The sequence below is a fragment of the Engystomops pustulosus genome, chromosome 4 (genome assembly GCF_040894005.1).
Source record: "Engystomops pustulosus chromosome 4, aEngPut4.maternal, whole genome shotgun sequence".
NCBI lineage: Eukaryota > Metazoa > Chordata > Amphibia > Anura > Leptodactylidae > Engystomops > Engystomops pustulosus.
The window spans coordinates 47,096,797-47,109,919 of NC_092414.1; positions in this window are offsets into that span (position 1 = coordinate 47,096,797).

Below are 13,123 nucleotides of genomic sequence, written 5' to 3' on the forward strand. Positions count from 1 at the left end.
CTGCCTTTGCATCCAGGCTGGTGATCAATCCCTGTGGTTCCCTCTCCAAGTGCATCAACAGCCTGCTATCATTGTTAAGATTCGTTTGGAACGTTATCCACTGTTCCTGTTGGTTCCAATGAAGAACTGTAAGTTGCTTTTAGACAACATCTGCCTCCGTCTGATCCCTGCTACTACGGATCCCTGTCACCATCACGGGCACCCTATCCATTACACAGGGACTCATACTCAGACCCCAAAGGGTTGCCTCAGGGAGAACCACTATAACTGTTCTTCCCTCATCATTTCTTGCCAACATCACCTGCTGGAGACCTGCCAGGCTGTAGGACAGCCCTCCGGTCCCCATACCAATCACAGTGACACTAGCGTGCCTAGGCCGCAACCACCAGTCACTCCGGTATCCCGGGCCCCGGCTGTCTCCAGGCCCCAAGAGAAAAAGGCTAGGCCCCTGTGGGGGATGTTGCACATCACTATAAAATGGCCGTTTTTGCAGATGATATAATACTTTGTTACTCAAACCCGCATATCACTCCTGGCCATTATGGAAGAGTTCTGCTGTCAGAACTACCTTAAAAGTCAGAAATGTGCCTCTCAGAGTCCCTAATAGAACAACTTAAATCACAATTTCCTTTCAAATGGGCTAAATAAGCTATAAAATACCTAGGGGTACAGATCCCTTCAGATCCTTCCAAGCTCTTTTCACTTAATTTTAAACCTTTTGTGGAGGGTATAGAACAGGATCTATCGGCCTGGCTAATTTACGAGTGTCTTGGTTTGGTAAAATGAATGTGATAAAGATGGATATAGTACCTAAAATTCTGTATTTCAGACAATTCCACTAAATATTCCAGCCACTTTATTTGACAAATTATGGAGGCTCATTTCTGGCTTTGTTTGGGGTGCTTCCCTCCCTGCATGTCATGTAACCTATTAACTAGGATCAAAGAGTGTAGGGGAGTGGGTCTCCCAGATATGTGTCTATATCACAGGGCTTCTTTATTGGCTTGCTCAGTGGATACAATGATTGGTTCCTCCTCCATGCTCTGGGTCTCCTTGAAGGCCTCCCCTGATGTTTCTGCCGTACTCTAAAGATGAGATGTATATTACAACTTCTTCTCTATCGCATAAAGGGCAGGGGCACAGCTTACAGATGAGGTCACCCCTTTCACCTCATAGTCCGCTACAATGGCAACATGTTTTTCCTCAGGAGCCCTGATGACCTCCCTGACCTCCCTGTCGTCCCTAAATGGCTGGCAGCAGATTTTCCCTGAGCTTCTTTATAGCGACACGGCGGCACAGTGCTTCCACATCCAGGAGACCTCCCTCAAGTGAAGACACACCATCACTAGTCCCTTCATTACAATCCTTGAAGAATATTCCATCGGCACTGGAGTTATCCATGGGACTACCAATGGAAGCTTAACAGCCACCCTTTGTCTCTCACACACATCCTGCAGGTACCGGCACCTGTTGCTTTACACTGGAATTTGCGTATATTCCTTATTATCGCCTACGAAATGTGCACTGTGTTGTATGATGTTACTTACAATGTACCTAATTGCAGTATTATCCTTGAACCGTCGCAGGTATTAAGTAGCTCAAGGCAACACTGCCCTCTAGTGGCTAATACTCTTAATGCCCATTAGGGGTACACCATTAGATTTGTAAGGTTTCTCATGTTTACAACTACCCCACCAATTTTTTGATATTTGTTGTAGAAAATTGTTAGCACACTGGAGGGTTATTTCTTAATTCTATTAAGTAGGTCATATTGTCTTCAACTAGACCTGTATTTTATTTATTCACTTTTCTTAGTATTTTCGTTGTGTTTCGTTGAGTCATAGATACCATCCAGTGAATGCAACTTCCATGCTCCTTTACTGTTTAAAGATACCTTTCTATGTTATAACTACCACCTGCTGATAATTGAAGGTTATCCTCTCCCATCTCTCATCTTATCTCATCTCATCCTATCTCTCTCATCTGTTGCTTGGGCTTACAATTTGGTTTCTTTATCGTGCCCTTATGCGGGTGAGAGGAGATATCTGCCGCTCTATACCGGAAATTTGTCATTTATGCCCGGTTGTGCTTGAGCCCCGCTCTATTGCCTTCTATGTACCACAATGCAAAAGGCCGTACAATAATACAGACAGAAGGTACCCAAATGCTTATCACAGTTACACTACTGACCACAGGCCCATGGCACCTCAATTTTGATTCCCGCCTCAGTAAAATGGACGTTCATAGATTCACGGTATGACTTTGGTGGTATAGCAATCTTAGTAAAGGCAGGATGGCTCACAGTATGTACATGTTTGCCTCTCTCTATCTACCAAACACAGGGTAGGCCCAGACCTTATCTTCTTTTTTAGATCTTATAGAAGACTTTGATGAGAGATTTCTAGTTGTGGGGGGGGGGGGGACCTTAAAGATAACCCATCAGGCAAAATAACCCCCCTAAACTAAATATATTTTCATAAACTGCCATTAGAGAGCATTGCCTTTATCCCTTCATTGTCCCTCTACATGCCTGTAAACCTAAGCAATGAGGTCCTAAAGCTGAATGCAAATGACCTGTGAAATGTCCAATGAGTAATTAGCATATTCAAGCTGGTCGGCTTATTCATGAGTGGGAGGTACAGCCACACCCCCAGTGCTTGACTGACAGCCTGTGTAATGATGTGAGGCTGTATAATGATGTGCTTCCTGGTGCTGGTGCCCCCTGCAGCCTGTGTGTGTATAGGAGAGAAAGTGACAGCTCCAGGATGCGGCCAAGTTATAGCAGAACATGTCAGGTACTTGTGTAGCTGATGTCTGTTTCTCTGTGTATAGGAGGATGCATCATGTCAGCAGATGCAGCACACACACTAGCAATGCTTTACTATACATTACACACAGACATGAGCAGGGGGAGGGGAGGGGGTAACAGAGGTGACATCACTGCCTCTGACCATGTGATCATTCTCATTTACATAATAAAGAATAGAGGATTTTATAATGATTATTGTATGAAATAACTAGATAAAGGCTGGGATGGATCCTTGTGAGCTGCTCCAACAGGTAGAGGTGACAGGACAAGTGACCTGATGACAGGTGTCCTTTAATGTTGCATTAGACCCAAGCTTCGACACCTCTTTGGGTTCCTTTTCTGGGTCACAGGCAAGTTTGCGCAGGATAAGAGGGTTGTTTCATGACCACCAATTGACAGATGTGTGGAGACTATTACACCCTGCAAACAAGGGGGACATTAATCATAGTCTTTTAGACAGTTTCTAGTGGGTTTTTTTGTGTAATAATCTGACGCAGTTCGTTAATTTGGCGCATTTATGCGCCATTTCTGCTGTACAGCAAAGTCCGGCACTTAGAGGGTTTGAGTGCCTGCGCATTATCTGACATAGTGAGAGGCTGAAATACAGATGTTTGCACAAGATCTATCACTTATCTGTGCCTAAAAAGATGAAAAAAGTGCACTCTGAGCAGGTGCACTTCAAAAAAACTTCCCTTTTCAAAACAAAGTTTTTCGCTTCCCAAATGAAAAATTACCGCTATGCAACATGGAAAATACTTCCGAGCAGTTTTAAAATGTAAAATTTCCCCAGTAACAACTTCATCATTTTCTATGGGATCATCTCTGTGAGAGATTATAGTCTTCCTGTCAATTTTAACAAAAAAGGCAAAGACTCATTTGAGCAAGAATTTTTATTTTAAATATCTGTAAATTTTAGTCCCTGCATTTGCATCACAATGAGACAGTTTTGTGTAAAAATGAAGCCCTGAACGTACTGTCACCTTTTTTGAATCTCATTCCATTATTAGTCTCAAATGAGATCTCCTTTGTAGGGTAAAAATTAGAGACAAATCTGGGGCAAAATTCCAAAGCGCATTTACTAAAGCAGAACTAGATCCATCATAAATCACAAGCCAAAAAAATAGAACGAACCAGGCACAAAATAGGCGAACCTGAGACCCACTATGATTAATGTCCCCTAAGGACTTTACTTTTTACTCTTAAGCCCACAACGTGTATTCACGATTGGATTACTTTTTTGTGCGTAACTGCACCTCCAAGCAGCCATGATAGACAATGGGGCACATTTACTTACCCGGTCCAGTCGCGATCCAGCGGCGGGTTCTCCGACGCTGATTCGGGTTCTGCCGGGATTCACTAAGGTCCGTGCTCCAATATTCACCAGGTGTCGTTGCTGCGCCGAGGTCCGCTGGAGTTCACCTGCTTTTTTCTGGTGTATGTGAGTGCTTGATCTTGCGACACAAATGGCTTTTTAAATTCTGCGTTTTTTCCGAATCCTTCGGGTTGTCCGGTGGCCACGCCCCCCGATTTCTGTCGCGCGAAAGTCGGCGCGATTGCGCCAAAAATCGATCGCGTGCGCCACAATCCCGTGAAATACAGCGCAAAGCGGAAATATTCGGGAAAAACCCGACGGATTCGCGGCTGCGGACCCTTAGTAAATGTGCCCCAATATCCCATTTTCAGTTCATGCTATGGTCTCCATAGTGCTCAATCTTCTTGATCAGTCTGGCTTTCAGTGTCAGTCTTAATTGAACAAGTCTCTCTTGGGGGATACACTGGTTGCAGAGGAAATTATACTTAATTAGTCACAAACAACATTCGTAGCCTTTTGGTCACCTATAGCTCTTTCTGTAAAAGGGAAAAAGCCAGAAAGATAACATCCTTATTAGACAAAATTAACAAGCTGCAGAGATCACATAAACGCATGCCCCTAGGATGACCTCTGCATTTCCTTAATGGAGGCATGGGAATCTCTCAGAACATTGTTGACTGGTAAAGCAAAGGGGGTCCTGGTTAAGTGTCGCTGATATTTTTACTAATACAGTGACAAATGTGGCAAGTCCCTAGCCAGAGCATTGTGTCTCCAATATTCCAATATATCCCCAAGATTACAACACCCTCTGGAATTACTCAACGCTTGAATTCTGAAATAGCAACTGTATTTATTGACTACTACCAATGCCTGTACAACCTTGACCAACCGTTTATGCCGACTGCATAAATGGACCTGTGGAATAGAATACAGACTTATCTCTCTGACTCTGCCCTACCATCCCTCTCTGCAGAGGAAGCAGAAGTTCTAGAAACCCCCATCACTGATATAGAATTTCAGCGAGCCATAAAAGAGACGCAGAAAGGTAAAGCCCCCGGAACCAATGGTTTCTCTTTGCTATACTACAAAAAATGTTCTCACCTGCTTGAACCTCAGTAGACAAAGGCTTTCAACGGGATAGCCATGGGTGCCTCACTCCCCAGGGATGCACTGATAGCAACCATGGCTGTACTGCCCAAACCAGGAAAAGATGTGACCCCATGCTCCAATTACTGCCCAATTTCACTGTTAAACCAGGACCTTAAGCTGTTCGCAGAAGGCATAGCAATGCTGCTTGCTCCTCTTCTCCCTAGTTCCATTCATTTGGATCAGGCCGGTTTCTTGCTGGGAACAGATGCGAGACAACACCACAAAAACAATTAATTTTATATATAAGGCCCAATTGGAACATCTGTCACTTATGCTATTGCCAACCAATGCTGAAAAGATATTTGATAGAGTAAGTTGGTCCTATATGTCCGAAGTCCTCCGCAAATTTGGCATTCATACTAGAATGTTTTGATGGATCATTTCCCTATATTCCCACCCCTCGGCATCTGAATGGCAATCTCTCAGATATTTTTGACATAAGAAATTGCACTAGCCAGGAGTAGTATAATCCACAAGAAAAAGAAATACAGCGCATATATTGGAAATTCTTCAATATTCCTCAAAGAGAGGGTGGCGCCATCTTTCTGAGGATCGTCGCTCCCCGTGACGTCTTCGGGGAGCGGCGATCCGCCACCATGGAAGCCTCGGGTCGGGTATGAGGAGTAAAATCCCCATATACTGCCATACTGTAGTATGGCAGTATACGATAGGATCGTACAGACAACCTAGGGTTAAATTACCCTAGGGAGTCTGAAAAATAGTAAAAAAAAAATTAAAAAAAAGTTTAAAAAAAATTATAATATAAATAAATATATAAATATAAATAAACAGTAAAAATCATAAACACATTTGGTATCGCCCGATCTATTAAAATATAACAACGTTTTTTCACTGTGTTTAACCCCGTAGCGGAAAATCGCGCCCAAGGTCGAAAAAAAAAATTCTATAATAAGTGATCAAAAGGTCGTACAGTCCTAAAAACGATAACATTGTAAACATCATCAAAAGCCGAAAAAATCAGCACCTTCAAAAGCTCTGTACACAGAAGTATAAAATAGTTATTAGCACCAGAAGATGGCAAAATCCCCAAAAAATTTTTGTACAGGAGGTTTTAATTTTTGTAAATGTATGAAAACATTATAAAACATTATACAAATTTGGTATCCCCGTAATCATACCGACCCAAAGAATAAAGTAGACATTTCATTTGGGGCATACAATGAAATCCGTAAAATCCAAGCCCACAAGAATACGGCACAAATGCGGTTTTTAACATATTTAACTGCATTTGGAATTTTTTTCCCGCTTCCCAGTAAATGGCATGGAATATTAAATACCACCATTTTGAAGTGTAATTTGTTACGCAGAAAATAAGCCATAACACAGCTCTGTACATGGAAAAATAAAAAAGTTATAGATTTTTGAAGGTGGGGAGTGAAAAATGAAAACGCAAAAATGAAAAAGGGCTGCGGGGGGTTAATATCCCATTTGGAGCAAAGATCAATACATTCAGAGTGGCACACAGGTTTTAGTGTGCAAATGCAAATCAGTTAGTGCAATAACTTGCGGCCAGCGAAGAGTCCAGAATTATGCAGCCACAGTACAGGACTGACTATGTCTGACTGAATAACCCAGGAGGCGGGGACTGCAGTCCCATAAAAAGGTAAGAAAATATATGTTATCTTGCCTATAAGGCCTCCTGTGTCTCCGATCATTATAGCTGTCTAGTCGGCTTTTCACCTGTACAGTTTTGACCAAAGTAAAGCTCTAGTTATTGAACCTGGTCATATATAAGTATTGATCTTCTGTGGGTTGCTAATAGCTGGGAGTTGTGTAGTATAGTCATCAGCCATAATTTGTCTCATTAGTTATTATACCGCCATACAGGCTGATGTATAAGATATTTCCCCAGCAAGAATTAGAAGTTAAATATTCATTCTGGAATAATGAATTAGCGAAAAGGAATGTAACAATGATATAGTAGGTTGTAAATAATGAGATCTATGTGGAGAATCCTTTAAAGTGCCCGCTTAGCAAAGAGAGCTTGATAGAAAGAGACGGGCAATATGAGACACATCAAAGTTGTGGAGAGTAGTTTAAAGAGGGTGATTTTATGTGTTTTTCCTCCCCAAAACAAAGAATAAGAGATGGCGCCAGAGCAGCGCCCTGTTAGACTCCACCCCTTTATCCCGTATCATTAAATGGGTGGATTTATGGAGTCAGGAGAGACATGTTATGGTTGTGTTACTGGTCATACCCCTGTGTCTTTAATTGACGTAGAGGTTACGCCCTGCTGTGTTACCGTGGCGGCCATCTTAAAACAGTTTGATTATGACCGAGCCCCGGCAGCCATTTTACAAAAACAGTTTCTCAAAAAAATTTAAAAAAAACCTTAAAGTTAATTGACTATGACTTTACTCTGTTGGCAGCCATAGAAGCTGGTTGAGGATAATACACTTTGAGGACAGTAGGTTATTGAAATTCAAGAGTAGGAAGATTTATGTACAATGATGGAAAAGTGCAAAGATGACATGATGGAATATGAAGGCTGGTAGCACTGTGGTGGATAAGGAGGTGAAGATTGAGATATTATACCATACTTTGTCTTGGTGTGATTTCTCCTCCAAGACTCAGATGAGTCCTCTACATACATATCTATTACATACAAGAAGACATACAAGTAAAAATTTAGCAGTCCATTAGAACTGGTATTACTGAAAATCTCGCTTTATCTTGCAAAAAATGCAACACTGAAGTATTAACCCCTTAATGGCCTTTTTTTGTGTTTTCATTTCTATTTTTCACTTCCCACTTTCAAAAATCTATAACTTTTTTATTTTTACATGTAAAGAGCTCTGTGATGGCTTGTTTTCTGTGTAACGAATTGCAATTCATAGTGATGGTATTTAATATACCATGCCGTGTACTGGGAAGCTGGAAAAAAAATCCAAATGCAGTAAAAATGGTGCCATTTTCTTATGGGCTTGGATTTTATAGTTTTAATTGTGCACCCCAAATGACATGTCTACTTTATTCTTTGGGTCTGTCCGATTATGGGGATACCAAATTTGTATTGGTTTTATAATGTTTTCATACATTTACAAAAATTAAAACCTCCATCTTCATAACTTTTTCATCATTCGGTTTATGTAGCTGTGGGTGGTGTCATTTTTTGCGACATTTGATGACGTTTTGATTGCTATCATTTTTAGGACTGTACAACCTTTTGATTACTTTTTATTAGTTTTTTTGTGTTTTTCAAAATGGCAAAAAAGTGGCATTTTTGACTTTGGGTGCTATTTGCTGTAATGGGGTTAAACGCAGTGAAAAATGGTTATTATATTTTGATAGATCGGGCATTTACAGACGCAGGGATGTCTAATGTGTTTATGATTTTTACTGTTTATTTATATTTATATCAGTTTTAGGGAAAGGGGGGATTTGAATTTTTAGATTTTTTTATTATAATTTTTTTTTACTCTTTTTATTTCTATTTTTACTATTTTTCAGACTCCCTTAGGGTACATTAACCTTAGGTTGTCTGATCGATCCTATCATATACTGCCATATACAGTGTATGGCAGTATATGGGGATTTCCCTCATTACAATGTGCTAATCCCACATTGTAATGAAGGGGTTAAACCGAGGCAGCCTCAGGTCTTCGGAAGACCCGAGGCTGTCATGGCGATGGATTGCCGCTCCCTGATGACGTCACAACAAGCGACAATCCTCGACAAGATGCTAGCACCGATCGCAATATGCAGCAAAGATTTACCGGCTACGGAGAGTGCTCAGCCCGTGAGCCCTCTCCATGCACCGGGACCCGATACTTGCCGTACTATTACAGCACGCATCAGTAAGGGGTTAAAAACTTTTGAGCGGCAGAAGATGGCAAAATAAAGAATTTTTTTTAAAGGTGGTTTTAATTTTTGTAAATATATGAAAATATTATAAAACCTACATAAATTTGGTATCCCCCATGATCACACCACACAAAGAATAAAGGAGACATGTCATTTGGGTCGTACAGCGAAAGCTGTTAAAATCAAGCCCATAAGAAAATGGCGTAAATTCATTTTTTTCACTGCATTTGGAATTTTTTTTCCACTTCTCATGTCACTATGAATTGCAACTTGCTATGCAGAAAACAAGCCCTCACACAGCTCTTTACATGGAAAAATAAAACAAATGATTTATTTTCTTTACTTTCTATCCTAGTAGATCATATTTCTAGTTAAACAAAACAGACTGTACACATATTATTTTTCTTATAAGCCTCTAGCATTAATACACATTGTTTTTATTGTCCATTTATGAAGTATTGTGTTGTATTATCTCCACAAATCCTATTTATGGTATAGATATTTAAAGCTCCAGTGTAAAGTTTATAAGGCTTTTTTTTATAGTTGCAATAGCTGAAAACTAACAGTTTCCCAGGAAATATTCATTATCATATTGCAACTGTTTCCCTTCCTATCTTCTGCTATGATCCTGTCTCAGCACTCTGCAGGCAGCTTGGCATTCTGGTTGCTAAGAAGGATCCATAGAGTGAGGGAAGAAGGAACAGAAGATGCAGTCTACTGAATGAGAGGTCACATATTCCACCTTCTACCCCTGCAGCTGCTCAGTTTAATAAAGAATTTACTATCATCCATAAGCCTTCCCTGCACACCACTAACTTCTCACTAGGCTTTGACAATGCTATAATCAGGTCAGCGAAGAGAAGGGGGAATGATCAGCACAGCAAAATGATACATGAAGACTATTTACTTCTGTGGGCTATGTCTCCTCCATTATCTGTACACCCCATCCCCCACTGTCCTGGGACGAGAGGAGAGGGATGGCATCTGATGAACAGCCTGGCTGACACATCAATCATAGCAAGAAAGGAAATCATAAGGCTGTATTACATTATAGGTCTATTTATGTAACAGTGCATAGGTGTATAGGTTGGAATAATCTCTATGCTAGAACTCCTAGTAGTAGAGAGGATAGCTTAGCCTTGTGGGAAGTGAGGGAAGCTGTTCTGGCCTCAGTGCCCTTAGCTGATGTCATAAAATGTAAGTGCCTGCCCACTTCAGGATAAGCTAAAGATGATAAGAAGGGATGATATACCAGGGTGGATCTCAGGCTCAGGGCCAGTTCTAGACAAAGTAGGGCCCTGGGCAAAACTAAAAGTGGGGCCCCAAAATAAAACTATTTTATGAGCAGTCACAGTCAGCAAGAGGCTCCCTTTAATATGGCAAAATAAACTGTAATTTTGGAGAATTTTATAGGAGATGATAGGGAGAATGATGGGCAGCGCGGTGGCTCAGTGGTTAGCACTACAGCCTTGCAGCGCTGGTTAACATCTGCAAAGAGTTTGTATGTTCTCTCTGTGTCTGCGTGGGTTTCCTCCGGTTCCTTCGGTTTCCTCCCACACTCCAAAAAATTACTGGTAGGTGGATTAGACTGTGAGGTGGATTAGACTGAAAGCAGACACTTGCCCTGTTTTCAAAATTGCATCAAAGAGTTTACAGACATAGGCGCCTTCATGCAATTTTGATTCAAACTGAAACATTTAATAAAAAATACTTAAAATTTGACTTTGATGGCAAAAAATTTGTTTCAAACAGGAAATCTATATCTCCTTTTCAGCTAGATATTTTAAGACACAACCTGCAAAATATATCAATAAAACAGAATAAAAAGTAAAGGCGCCATAAAACCTATATAATTTTGAAAGCAGACAACCAGGCGATGCATTTGGCAATTAACATTCAAAATTTCCTCTAAAATATGTACAAATCCAGAATACTTATATAAAGAAAATATACTTTCCTAAAACAGTAAGATGTGAGGCGATTATACAGACCCCACACCAATATATTCACCAAAATATGCACCCTTACACAATGGTCACCCAAATAAATAACTATATATCCATAAACCAAGCTAATAAGATAATAAAAGTCACTATTAAAAGTGCGCCATTGTATTATCCGCACAATAACAGAACCCTCCGCGCTTCATAAGAATTTGAGTGAGACGCCATAACATAGGTGTAAGTAATGGAGGATGGTGTGAAATAAAAACTTTATTCCAGGACATGTGTGTGTTTTTGGTGTTACATATAACTTTATGGACATGTTCTAGGTCACGGTGTTAATATGTAGTCACATTAGGCGAAGAGGATCGAATGTTCATCGTATCAGTCAATTTTACCAATAAAAAAAAAAAATAACACAAAATAAAAGGCAATAAGAGAGACAGTGGGGGTCATTTACTAAGGGCCCGATTCGCGTTTTCCCGACGTGTTACCCGAATATTTCCGTTTTGCGCCGATTGTACCTGAATTGCCCCGGGTTTTTGGCGCACGCGATCGGAATTTGGCGCATCGGCGCCGGCATGCGCGCGACGGAAATCGGGGGGCGTGGCCGAACGAAAACCCGACGTATTCGGAAAAACCGCCGCATTTAAAAAAAAAATTGTGTCGCGAAAATTTCACTCACCTTCATCCTGGGTAGGCCGGTGTATTTCGAGGCATTCCAGCGGACTTCAGAGCAGCAGCGCCACCTGGTGGACGGCGGAGGAACTGCATTGATGAATCCCGGCCGGACCCGAATCCAGCGCAGAGAACGCGCCGCTGGATCGCGAACGGACCAGGTAAGTAAATGTGCCCCAGTGTGTTCTTAGATAGTTCTGCATAGAGAAGGGTTAAAAACATAAATATTAGTTGATATTATTCCTTATCAAAATGTAGTAACTAGAGATGAGCGAGCACTAAAATGCTCGGGTACTCGTTATTCAAGACGAACTTTTCCCGATGCTCGAGTGCTCGTCTCGAATAACGAGCCCCATTGAAGTCAATGGGAGACTCGAGCATTTTTCAAGGGGACCAAGGCTCTGCACAGGGAAGCTTGGCCAAACACCTGGAAACCTCAGAAAAGGATGGAAACACCACGGAAATGGACAGGAAACAGCAGGGGCAGCATGCATGGATGCCTCTGAGGCTGCTTAAACGCACCATTATGCCAAAATTATGGGCAACAGCATGGCCATGACAGAGTGACAGAATTAAGCTAGATAGCATCTAAAACATCCAATAATTGACCCTGACACTATAGGGGACGGCATGCAGAGGCAGCGGCAGCAGCGGCAGGCTAGAGAGTGTCTTGGCAACATACCCCAAATGGACTCAGGCTTAAAACCAATGGGTGGCAGAGAGGAACCAAAGGAGGTGAGCAAGAAGCGCTCAAATAATATCGGTAAATGATAAAAGTTTGCCAGTATATTTTGTGGATTACACAGCAGGGTGGCGACAAAGTTAACAAGTTTGATGTGGAAGCCATGAAAACAACCCAAAATTCTGCCTGACACAGCTCGTTTGATAAGGGGACCATGTATGGAGGCAGTGAACTAGTAGTAGATTAAAGGTGCTGCAGTTAAAACTATGTTAGTTGGATCTTGGGATGGAGCTGGCGCTCCGCTGCCAGGCGAGCTTTCGCCAATCCAAGCCCCTGTCTCTAGGCTACTCCCCAAACAGCACTTCTAAGAACCTTTTGTATAAGATCAAGTGTAGTAGCGTTCTTATAGGTTTAGGCTATGGCGGGTGAGGGGAATGTAAACAGATGCGCAAGAAGCGCTGAAATAATATCGGTAAATGATAAAAGTTTGCCAGTATATTTTGTGGATTACACAGCAGGGTGGCGACAAAGTTAACAAGTTTGTTGTGGAAGCCATGAAAACAACCCAAAATTCTGCCTGACACAGCTCGTTTGATAAGGGGACCATGTATGCCTACAGTTCATGCCAGTCGCTGCACTGGCTGCCAGTCTCCTTTCGAATACAGTTTAAAATAATAACCCTCATCCATAAAGCTCTGTATAATGCTGCACCCCCCTACCTCTCC